This window comes from Eurosta solidaginis, chromosome 1 (genome assembly GCF_040869045.1).
Source record: "Eurosta solidaginis isolate ZX-2024a chromosome 1, ASM4086904v1, whole genome shotgun sequence".
NCBI classification, from domain to species: domain Eukaryota; kingdom Metazoa; phylum Arthropoda; class Insecta; order Diptera; family Tephritidae; genus Eurosta; species Eurosta solidaginis.
In genome coordinates, this window is record NC_090319.1 from 391,500,881 (window position 1) to 391,513,313 (window position 12,433).

General features: G+C 44.6%; 1 protein-coding gene across 3 annotated transcripts in view; it reads left to right on the forward strand.

Annotated features, from left to right (window-relative positions):
• Positions 1-12,433, forward strand: part of LOC137238488 (lysosomal acid phosphatase) — a 118,857-nt gene that overhangs the window by 78,603 nt on the left and 27,821 nt on the right. The window lies entirely within an intron of this gene.

Consider the following 12,433-nt stretch of genomic DNA (forward strand, 5'->3'; position numbering starts at 1 on the left):
ATTCCGCGCATAAAGAGCCCTGAGAACACCAATATGAAAAAACTCAGAAGCACGAAGAGCTCTAGCCGGTATATTAATGAAAATCCTCTCCAAGAGCACAGGGCAATCAACAACCCCACGTAACAAATCGAAAACGAACGACAGCGATAAAATTGTCTTCCTGTCCTGCAATGATTTTAAGTTAATCAATAAGCAACGAGCTGTATAAGTCGGGATAGGATCCGAGAAGCGCAGACTGCGTAATGCAAAGCGTACGAATACTTTTTGGATTCGTTCAATTCTTGCAACATGGCAGGAATAATACGGAGACCAGATAAAACAAGCGTACTCAAGTTTGGATCGCACAAACGCAGAATATAAAAGCTTTAGCGTATACGGGTCACTGAAACCCAAGCTATGACGCCTAACAAAAGCTAGCATGGCATACGACTTAGTAATGCACACATTAATATGACTTGAAAACGAAAACTTTGAGTCAAATATTACTCCCAAGTCCTTAATTTCACTAACCCGCAACAGGGGCGAGTTTGATATTTGATACACGGTATCAATCAAGTTGACACGCTTCGAAAAAGTTATTTGAAAGCACTTTTTTAGGTTAAGCGATAACCGATTATTATTACACCAGTTACTAAGTTTATCCAAAGCTTCTTGCAACAATACCGCATCATGAAGGCTATGAATAGGCAAGTATATCTTAAGGTCATCTGCATACAGCAAGAATCTTACTTTAGAGAAGCAAGAGCGAATATCATTAATAAACATGACAAAAAACAGTGGACCCAGGATACTACTTTGTGGTACACCGGAGGAAGCAACGAATGGACGAGACCTAACACGATCAACTACAACCATGCAACGACGATTAAAGAAGTAGGATTCAATCCAACTCAAAAATACTGAGCGAAAGCCCAAACAGGCTAACTTTTTTATCAAAATAACATGGGAGACCCGATCGAATGCCTTGGAAAAGTCAGTATACACAGCGTCAACCTGATATCCTGCCTGAAAAGCTGCGAGGCAGTCATCCGAGAAAATAGTCAGATTAGACACAGTTGAACGTCCTGGAAAAAATCCATGCTGCTCTGGACACACAAAATTCTTTACACAGAAACGTAATTTATCTTGGATGATACATTCAAAGAGCTTCGCAATGGTGGAAAGTTTTGAAATAGGCCTATAATTAGTAATATCATTTTTATTGCCGCTCTTGAAAATAGGTGTAATGAACGCTACTTTCCACGCATCAATAAAAGTTCCTGTAGATAACGAATTATTAAAAATTAACAACAGTGGATAGACTAGGGAATCACATTGTTTAAACAAAATTGCAGAGAACCCATCGATATCGGTACTCGTCGACGTCTTAAGCCGAATAAGCCCATTATGAACATCTTCCTTAGGCAGTACTACATTACCGAAGTCAATAGAAGCCTGAATATTAAAAGTAATATTATCAAGATTGACAGAGTCAGAAGTGAAATTGTTCATAAAGTATTCAGCAAAAAGATTTGCAGCGCCCTCCGGAGTATCGACAGTTTCTTCAGCAAGAAAAAGAGAGGACGGAATATTCGAAACTGATTTCTTCGAGTTGACAAAGTTCCAAAATGATTTTGGGTTAGATTTAAGATTTTCCTCAAAATTTAAAATATAATTTCTGTGTAAGAATTTATCCAGACACGCGAATTTCTTATCATACTCTTTATACAGGTTGAAAAACGTTGGATTTTGAGTTCTTTTAAATTTACGAAAATTTATTTTTCAAATTCCGGAGTTTCATCAAGGCTCTATTATGCCAGGGCACCTTGTACTTCTTTTTGGAAGCCAAGGGAATGACATTTCTACAAATTTGCAGAACAGTAGACTTAAATATCTCAAACCTTTTAGTGGTATCAAGACTGCAAAACAAATTATCCCAATTTATTTCCATCAAAAGATTGTTCAAGTTCGAAAAATCACATCTCTTAAAAGTAAAAGCAAAATTAGAGCTGGTAGTACTCGCTTCGGCAAATTTATAAAACTCAAGATCAAGAACTAATGGAACATGATGCAAATCGGATTTTTTAATAGGAGAAATACATTCAAAAAGTGAAAAATTTAGATTATTAGATAAAAATATCAAATCCAAAGTACGACCTAGTCTGTTTGAAAAACGATTAATTTGTTTAATATCTTAACTCTACTTAAAAAACTATCTATTAAATATATTTCACTGGAGCCAATGACCTCACATGCTATTAAAGCCGAGTTTGATAGAGTCTGTGACCATTTTACATTACCCAGATTAAAATCACCCAGCACGCAGAGATGATCACCACCAACTTTGTTCAATGCCAGTGACGTAATATTATCGACGTGTGCAGTGTATAAGTCGTAGCTACTATTGGGCGGTATATATGAAGCACAAACAAAAACAGGGTCTGATGAGCCTCGAATGCATACACATAGCTGGTCTAGTAGCGCACTATTATTTTCCAGTATGATTTCAGAAGCATGATGTTTGGAATGTACCGCAATGAGAACTCCACCACCTCGTGCACAACCAGTAAGGTTTGAATTTCTATCTTTGCGAAAAACATGTTCATTTAGCCACGTCTAAATGAAGACAAAAACATCATATTCTTCATGGGAGCTAAATAGCCGCACCAGCTGGGATTTTGTTCTAACACCAGCCATATTCTGCATATATAATCTTAGGTGATTATTTCCTCCATCTAACCCAACCGATTGCCGTCGGACATCGGTTGGTTTTCGTCGTTTTTTGGCTTGAATTTAAACGGGCGCACAACAATATTTGCAGGCCATATTTCAGGCCGCAACATCATCGCATATGAGTTGGCATTAACGCCTAACTTGAAATTAAGGTGTCTCAAAGAGCTCGGATCCACACCTTTCTTGCTAAGACTACTGCAAATAATGGAGTTTTCTTCCATACCAGTATGTCTAGCAATATATTTTTTTACCTGGTCAGCTGTTGCTGAAGTAGAAAAGGAAGATATATGGAGCCATTTTCTTCTGACAACAGCTCGTAACTCATTACTGGAGCTCGAAATAATAACTAAGGGTTTAATTAATTTCCGAGCGTTTGCATTTTTTGGGGGGCTAGCGTTGATATTTGCCCTGGAATCAGCATTGTTACCAGAATCTTGCAACAGATTTGAATTTAAATCGCTTTGGGAAGAATTTGCTGTACTAGAACCAGAGGACTTATTTTTGCTTTTATTAGACCTCTTTTTTTTACGCACAGTGTTCCAATCACTTTGGTTGTCAGCACCTGCAGATGGTTCATCTAAATTAGTTGCATTCATATGGGTTGGAAACACTGGCGCCGCAGTCGGTGTACCAGTAGCGGGAGCAGCAACATGAGGGGACGGCAGCATTGTCTCTTGGCCAGTAGAAGCAGAAGAAGAGGTATAAGAAGAGGAAGTATTAGTAACTACACTAGTTGACAAAGCAGCAACGAAGGCGTATGGCATATTTGTTGTTGGAACAGAAGCTGTCTCAGCTGCAGAATAAGAAGTATTGACTGCACTGAGTACACCATTACCATCAGACACAATTATTTCCTTTCCACTATCCTTCTCTTTGGCCAAAGGGCCACTAACAATGCCACGCACTTCACTGAATTCAGAAAGCAAGTGCGTCACAATCGATTTATTTTCAGCAAGCATAGAGCGCAATTCAATGATTTCAGTTTGAAGAGTCTCAACTTTATTGCGAAGGCATTCATTATCTTCTCTCACAGCATTAACCACACACAGAATATTAGAATTAAGAGCTTTAACTTCAGCGAGCTCATCGATCAACAACGCAAGAGATTGATTGTCAATGTTTTGGTTGCATTGGCGCTCATTACTTGTTGTATTATTTTTAAGCGGAGACCGAAGAGAACAACGGCGCACAGCTTTACACTCATCGCACAGAAATGGGGTATTTGAACTCAAAAGGTACTCTGAGTCAGACTGTTGCATACCAACACAATGTAGGTGGAAAAGCTTATTACAATTAGAGCACTGCACTTTGGCCTGAGCACGTTCCACTTTCGTCCCACAACGGCAAGTCATATTTAATTAAATAAATAGACAAATCCATGCACAACTGAATGGATATAATTACTAAATTGCTTGTTTTTTTTTTTTATACACACTGCGATCACAACGAACTATTCACATTATAAGAGTCAATATCTCAAACAGTTTATTATGCACCATGCATAAAAACATTGCAAAATTATTAGTTACTAGCCTTTACCCGCGGCCCCGTCCGCAAGGAAAATTTTAAATATATGGGCTATTCGCGTTAGCCTGCTTATTATCTGTTTAAAATTGTGTTTTCTGTCTAATGCATTTTATTTTTGTAATTGAGTAAAAAAAAGAACTAAATGAGCTGATAACCTGATAGGATCCCAAATGATCCCGAAATTATCCAGAAAAAGCTACGATATGACCCCAACGCTATCGCGGACGGATCCCGAAAACCATCCATAAATGCCCCGAAAGGGTCTCCAAAAGTTCCCCGAATAGTCCCAAAAAAACCCGAAATGAGAGCGACACGATTCTAGACGTATCCAGAGAACCACACAGAAATGATCCCTGAAGGTGTTCCAAAATGATCCCGAAAAGGTTCCGAAATGACCCTGACGGGCTCCCGGGCGGATCTCAAAAACCATCCAGAAAATATCCAGGAAGGGTCCCTAATTATCCCGACTAACTCCAGAAAAAGTTCCGAAATGGCTCCGAGGGGATCCACGATGGATCGCGAAAACCATACATAAATGATTCCGGAAGGATTCCAAAATGATCCCGAAATAGTCCGGAATTGACCCAGATGGGACCCCGCACAGATCCAGAAATGATCCCGGAAGGGTGCAAAAACTATCCCGGAAAAGTAACAAAAAATCGCGAAATGGCTCCTACGGCATCCCGGACGGATCCAGAAATGATGTCGGAAGAGTCCCCAAATGATCCCAAAATGGTCCCGAAATGACCCTGATGGATCCGGCAAACCATTAAGAAATTATGCCGAAAGGGTCCCAAAATGATCCCGAAATAATACAGAAAAAGTCACGAAACGACCCCTAGAGGATCCCCAAATGATCCCGTATTAGCCCCGAAAAGGTCCCGAAATAACCCCGACGGGATCCCGGACAAATCCCGAAAACCATCCAGAAATGATGCCGGAAGGAATCCCAAATGATTCCGTAAAAGTCCCGCATTGATTCCGACGGGATGCCGAACGGATACCGAAAACCATCCAGAAGTGATGCCGGAAAGGTCCTCAAATGATCACCTAATAGTCCCGAAATGACCCTTAAGGGGTCATGGACGGATCCCATAAACCATCCAGAAATGATCCCGATATAGTCCCGAAGAAGTCCCGAAATGACCCTGACGGGATCTCGAACGCACCCCTAAATGACCCTGACGGGATCCCGGACAGATCCCGAAATCCATCCAGAAATGATCTTGGGAGGGACCCCAAATGATCCCGAAAAAGTCCCGCAATGATTCCGAGGGGATCCTGATCGGATACCGAAAACCATCCAGAAGCGATGCCGGAAAGGTCCTCAAATGATCACCTAATACCAAAATGACCCTGACGGCATCCCGGACTGATCCCAAAATCCATCCAGAAATGATCTTGGGAAGGTCCCAAAATTATCCCGAAATAGTCTCGGAAAAGTTCAGAAATTACCCTGACGGGTCCCGGACGAATCTTGAAAGCCATCTCTAAACGATCCCGAAAAAGTCCCGAAATGACCCTGACTGGACCCCGAAAGGATCCCGAAAACTATCCAGAAATGATGCCGGAAATGTCCTCAAATGATCACCTTATAGTTCCGAAAAGACCCTGACGGGATCCCGAACGGATCCCGACAACTATCTAGAAATGATGCCGAAAGGGCCCGCAAATGATCCCGTATTAGTCGAGAAAAAGTCCCGAAATGAACCCGACGGGATGCCGGACGAATCCCAAAAACCATCCAGAAATGATGCCGGAAGGGACACCAAATGATCCCGAAAAAGTCACGCAATAATTCTGACGGGATCCTGAGCGGATACCGAAAACCATCCAGAAGTGATGCCGAAAAGGTCCTCAAATGATCACCTAATAGTCCCAAAATGACCCTGACGGCATCCCGGACAGATCCCGAAATCCATCCAGAAATGATCTTGGGAGGGTTCCAAAATTATCCCGAAATAGTCTGGGAAAAGTCCAGAAATTACCCTGACGGATTCCGGACGAATCCTGAAAACCAATCTTAAATGATGCCGAAAAAGTCCCGAAATGACCCTGATGGGACCCGGAAAGGATCCCGAAAACTAACCAGAAATGATGCCGGAAAGGTCCTCAAATGATCTCCCAATAGTTCCGAAAAGACCCTGACGGGATCCCGAACGGATCACGACAACTATCCAGAAATGATACCGAAAGGGCCCGCAAATGATCCCGTATTAGTCGAAAAAAAGTCCCGAAATGACCCCGACGGGATGCCGGACGAATCCCAAAAACCATCCAGAAATGATGTGGGAAGGGACCCCAATGATCCCGAAAAAGTCCCGCAATTATTCCGACGGGAATCTGAACGGATACCGAAAACCATCCAGAAGTGATGCCGGAACGGTCCTCAAATGCTCACCTAATAGTCCCAAAATGACCCTGAGGGCATCCCGGATAAATCCCGAAATCCATCCAGAAATGATCTTGGGAAGGTCCCAAAATGATCCCGAAATAGTCTCGGAAAAGTCCAGAAATTACCCTGACGGGCTCCCGGACGAATACTGAAAGCCATCCTTAAATGATCCCGAAAAAAAACAGAAACGACCCTGACGGGATCCCGAAAGGATTCCAAAAACTATCCAGAAATGATGCCGGAAAGGTCCTCAAATGATCCCCTAATAGTTCCGAAATGACCGTGACGGGATCCCGAACGGATCCCGACAACTATCCAGAAATTATGCCGAAAGGGTCCGCAAATGATCCCGTATTAGTCGAGAAAAAGTCCCGAAATGACCCCGACGGGATCCCGGACGAATCCCAAAAACCATCCAGAAATGATGCCGGTAGGTATCCCAAATGATCCCGAAATAATCCCGAAATGACCTCGTCGGCATCCCGGACGGATACCGAAAATTATCCAGAAATGATGCCGGAAAGGTCAACAAATGATCCCCTAATAGTCCCGAAATTACCCTGATGGGATCCCGGACGGATCCCGAAAACCATCCAGAAATGATGCCGGAAGAGCCCCCAAATGATCCCGAAAAAGTCCCCAAATTACCCCGACGATATCCCGGACGGATCCCGAAAACCATCCAGAAATGATGCCGGAAGAGCCCCCAAATGATCCCGAAAAAGTCCCCAAATGACCCCGACGAGATCCCGCACGGATCCCGAAAACCATCCAGAAATGATGCCGGAAGAGCCCCAAATGATCCCGAAAAAGTCCCCAAATGACCCCGACATACTCCAGAAAAGGTTCCGAAATGGCTCCGAGGGAATCAACGACGGATCGCGAAAACCATACAGAAATGATTCCGGAAGGATCCCAAAATGATCCCGAAATAGTCCGGAAATGACCCAGATGGGATCCCTCACAGATCCAGAAATGATCCCGGAAGGGTCCAAAAACTATCCCGGAAAAGTAAGAAAAAATCCCGAAATGGCTCCTACATCATCCCGGACGGATCCAGAAATGATCTCGGAAGGGTCCCCAAATGATCCCAAAATGGTCCCGAAATGACCCTGATGGATCCGGCAAACCATCAAGAAATTATGCCGGAAGGGTCCCCAAATGATCCCGAAATAAAACAGAAAAAGTCACGAAACGACCCCTAGAGGATCCCCAAATGATCCCGTATTAGCCCCGAAAAAGTCCCAAAATTACTCTGACGGGATCCCGAAAGGATTCCGAAAACAATACAGAAATGATGCCGGAAAGGTCCTCAAATGATCCCCTAATGGTCCCGAAATGACCGTGACGGGATCCCGACAACTATCCAGAAATGATGCCGAAAGGGTCCGCAAATGATCCCGTATTAGTCGAAAAAAAGTCCCGAAAGGACCACGACGGGATCCCGGACGAATCCCAAAAACCATCCAGAAATGATGCCGGTAGGTATCCCAAATGATCCCGAAATAGTCCCGAAATGACCTCGTCGGCATCCCGGACGGATCCCGAAAATTATCCAGAAATGATGCCGGAAAGGTTCCCAAGTGATCCCCTAATAGTCCCGAAATTACCCTAATGGGATCCCGGACGGATCCCGAAAACCATCCAGAAATGATGCCGACAGGGTTCCCAAATGATCCCGTATTAGTCGCGAAAAAGTCCCGAAATGACCCCGACGGGATCCCGAAAACCATCCAGAAATGATGCCGAAAGGGTTCCCAAATGATCCCGTATTAGTCGCGAAAAAGTCCCGAAATGACCCCGACGGGATCCCGGACGGATCCCGAAAACCATCCAGAAATGATGCCGGATGAGCCCCAAAATGATCCCGAAAAAGTCCCCAAAGACCCCGACGAGATCCCGGACGGATCCCGAAAACCATCCAGAAGTGATGCCGGAAGAGCCCCCAAATGATCCCGAAAAAGTCCCCAAATGACCCCGACGATATCCCGGACGGATCCCGAAAACCATCCAGAAATGATGCCGGAAGAGCCCCCAAATGATCCCGAAAAAGTCCCCATATGACCCCGACGAGATCCCGCACGGATCCCGAAAACCATCCAGAAATGATGCCGGAAAGGTCCCCAAATGATCGCGAAATAGTCCCGAAATGATTCCGGAATAGTCCCGAAAATGTTCCAAAATAACCCCGACGGGATCCCGGACGGATCCCGTAAACTATACAGAAATGATCCCGGAAGGGTCCCAAAATGATCCCGAAATAGTCCCGAAAAAGTCCCGAAATTACCCCGGCGTAATCCCGGACCGATCCCGAAAACCATCCAGAAATGATCCCGGAAGGGTCTCGATATGACCCTTACGGGATTACAAATAGCGTGAAGCTAATTATAAAACCATGTTAATAAGGCAGCAGGCGCATTGGAGCGAATAAAAAGTTAGATAGAAACATACAGGTAAAGCTAATAAAAGCGTGCTAATAAAAACAATTGATGGAGGGCGGATGGCGGGAGTAGAGGAGAGGACCACTGATCGTTCCTCCAAAATTGTCTAGATCTCGTTCTGTATGTACCAGATACCAAAAACTATTGATTTAGGAGAAAATTTAGATTGAGTTATAACAATTTATGGATTTTACACCAGAGGGGGATAAAGGGGGGCGGGCGGAGGGTGCCACTGCTTCCTTTGTAAGCCCTCGACTTATTTGACCCCTTGAGTCTGTGATATTGGTGAAGGCCAGTATACGTAAAGTTATAATGTGTAAAAATTATGAAAAATAATTTCTCGAAGGGGTCGTGGGACCCCTACCCCTCTTTCCATGCTCGAAAAAAATTTCGCTAGTAGACTACTGTCTGTGTCCCAAATTTCATCAAAATCCGTGTAGCCATTCTGGCGTGATTCAGTCGCAAAGACGAAAAAATATAATAATTAAATTATAACTGCTCCTAGGGGGCGAGGACCACGCCCCTTTTGAAAAATATATAGCTAGTAGATCCTTCTAGACTATTGGCTATATGTGTGCAAAATTTCATCCAAATCGGTCCATCCGTTCTTGCGTTATTGAGTCACAAAGACAAACGTCTGGACAAACATCCAAACATCCAAACATCCAAACATCTTAACATCCAAACTTTCCCATTTATAATATACTAGCCTTTACCCGCGGCCCCGTCCGCAAGGAGAAATTTAAATATATGGGCTATTCGCGTTCTGTTTAAAATTTTGTTTTCTCTCTAATGCATTTTATTTTTGTAATTGAGTAAAAAAAAGAACTAAATGAGCTGATAACCTGATAGGATCCCAAATGATCCCGAAATTATTCAGAAAAAGCTACGAAATGACCCCCACGCAATCGTGGACGGATCCCGAAAACCATCCAGAAATGCCCAGAAAGGGTCTCCAAAAGTTCCCGGAATAGTCCTAAAAAAACCCGAAATGACAACGACACGATCCTAGACGTATCCAGAGAACCACACAGAAATGATCCTGAAGGTGTTCCAAAATGATCCCGAAATGTTCCGAAATGACCCTGACGGGCTCCCGGGCGGATCTCAAAAACCATCCAGAAAATATCCAGGAAGGGTCCCTAAATTATCCGGACATACTCCAGAAAAAGTTCCGGAATGGCTCCGAGGGGATCCACGACGGATCGCGAAAACCATACAGAAATGATTCCGGAAGGATCCCAAAATGATCCCGAAATAGTCCGGAAATGACCCAGATGGGATCCCGCACAGATCCCGAAATGATCCCGGAATGGTCCAAAAACTATCCCGGAAAAGTAACAAAAAATCCCGAAATGGATCCTACGGCATTCCGGACGGATCCAGAAATGATCTCGGAAGGGTCCCCAAATGATCCCAAAATGGTCCCGAAATGACCCTGATGGATTCGGCAAACCATCAAGAAATTATGCCGGAAGGGTACCCAAATTATCCCGAAATAAAACAGAAAAAGTCACGAAACGACCCCTGGAGGATCTCCAAATTATCCCGTATTATCCCCGAAAAGGTCCCGAAATAACCCCGACGGGATCCCGGACAAATCCCGAAAACCATCCAGAAATGATGCCGGAAGGGATCCCAAATGATTCCGAAAAAGTCGCGCAATGATTCGACCGGATCCCAAACGGATACTGAAAATCATCCAGAAGTGATGCCGGAAAGGTCCTCAAATGATCACTTAATAGTCCCGAAATGACCCTTAAGGGATCCTGGACGGATCCCGTAAACCTTCCAGAAATGATCCCGATATAGTCCCGAAGAAGTCCCGAAATGACCCTGACGGGATCTCGAACGCATCCCTAAATGACCCTGACTGGATCCCGCACAGATCCCGAAATCCATCCAGAAATGATCTTGGGAGGGACCCCAAATGATCCCGAAAAAGTTCCGCAATGATTCCGACGGGATCCTGAACGGAAAGGTCTTCAAATAATCACCTAATAGTCCCAAAATGACCCTGACGGCATCCCGAACAGATCCCGAAATCCATCCAGAAATGATCTTGGGAGGGCCCCAAAATGATCCCGAAATAGTCTCGGAAAAGTCCAGAAATTACCCTAACGGGATCCCGGACGAATCCTGAAAACCAATTTAAATGTTGCCGAAAAAGTCTCAAAATGACCATGATGGGACCCCGAAAGGATCCCGACAACTATCCAGAAATGATACCGAAAGGGCCCGCAAATTATCCCGTATTAGTCGAGAAAAAGTCCCGAAATTACCCCGACGGGATGCCGGACGAATCCCAAAAACCATCCAGAAATGATGCCGGAAGGGACCCCAAATGATCCCGAAAAAGTCCTGCAATTATTCCAGCGGGATCCTGAACGGATACCAAAAACCATCCAGAAGTGATGCAGGAAAGGTCCTCAAATGATCAACTAATAGTCCCATAATGACCCTGACGGCATCCCGGACAGATGCCGAAATCCAGTCTCGGAAAAGTCCAGAAATTACCCTGAGGGGTTCCCGGACGAATCCTGAAAGCCATCCTTAAATTATCCCGAAAAAAGTCCCGAAATGACCCTGACGGGATCCCGGACGGATCTCGAAAACCATCCAGAAATGATGCCGAAATGGTTCCCAACTGATCCCGTATTAGTGGCGAAAAATTCCCGAAATGACCCCGTCGGGATCCCGGATGGATCCCGAAAACCATCCAGAAATGATGCCAAAAGGGTTCCCAAATGATCCCGTATTAGTCGCGAAAAAGTCCCGAAATGACCCCGACGGGATCCAGGACGGATCCCGAAAACCATCCAGAAATGATACCGGAAGAGCCCCCAAATGATCCCGAAAAAGTCCCCAAATGACCCCGACGAGATCCCGGACGGATCCCGAAAACCATCCAGAAATGATGCCGAAATGGTTCCCAAATGATCCCGTATTAGTCGCGAAAAATGCGCGAAATGACCCCGACGGGATCCCGGACGGATCCCGAAAACCATCCAGAAATGATGCCGAAATGGTTCCCAAATGATCCCGTATTAGTCGCGAAAAAGTCCCGGAATGACCCCGACGGGATCCCGGACGGATCCCGAAAACCATCCAGAAATGATACCGGAAGAGCCCCTAAATGATCCCGAAAAAGTCCCCAAATGATCCCCTAATAGTCCCGAAATTACCCTGATGGGATCCCGGACGGATCCCGAAAACCATCCAGAAATGATGCCGAAATGGTTCCCAAATGATTCCGTATTAGTCGCGAAAAAGTTCCGAAATGACCCCGACGGATCCCGAAAACCATCCAGAAATGATACCGGAAGAGCCCCCAAATGATCCCGAAAAAGTCCCCAAA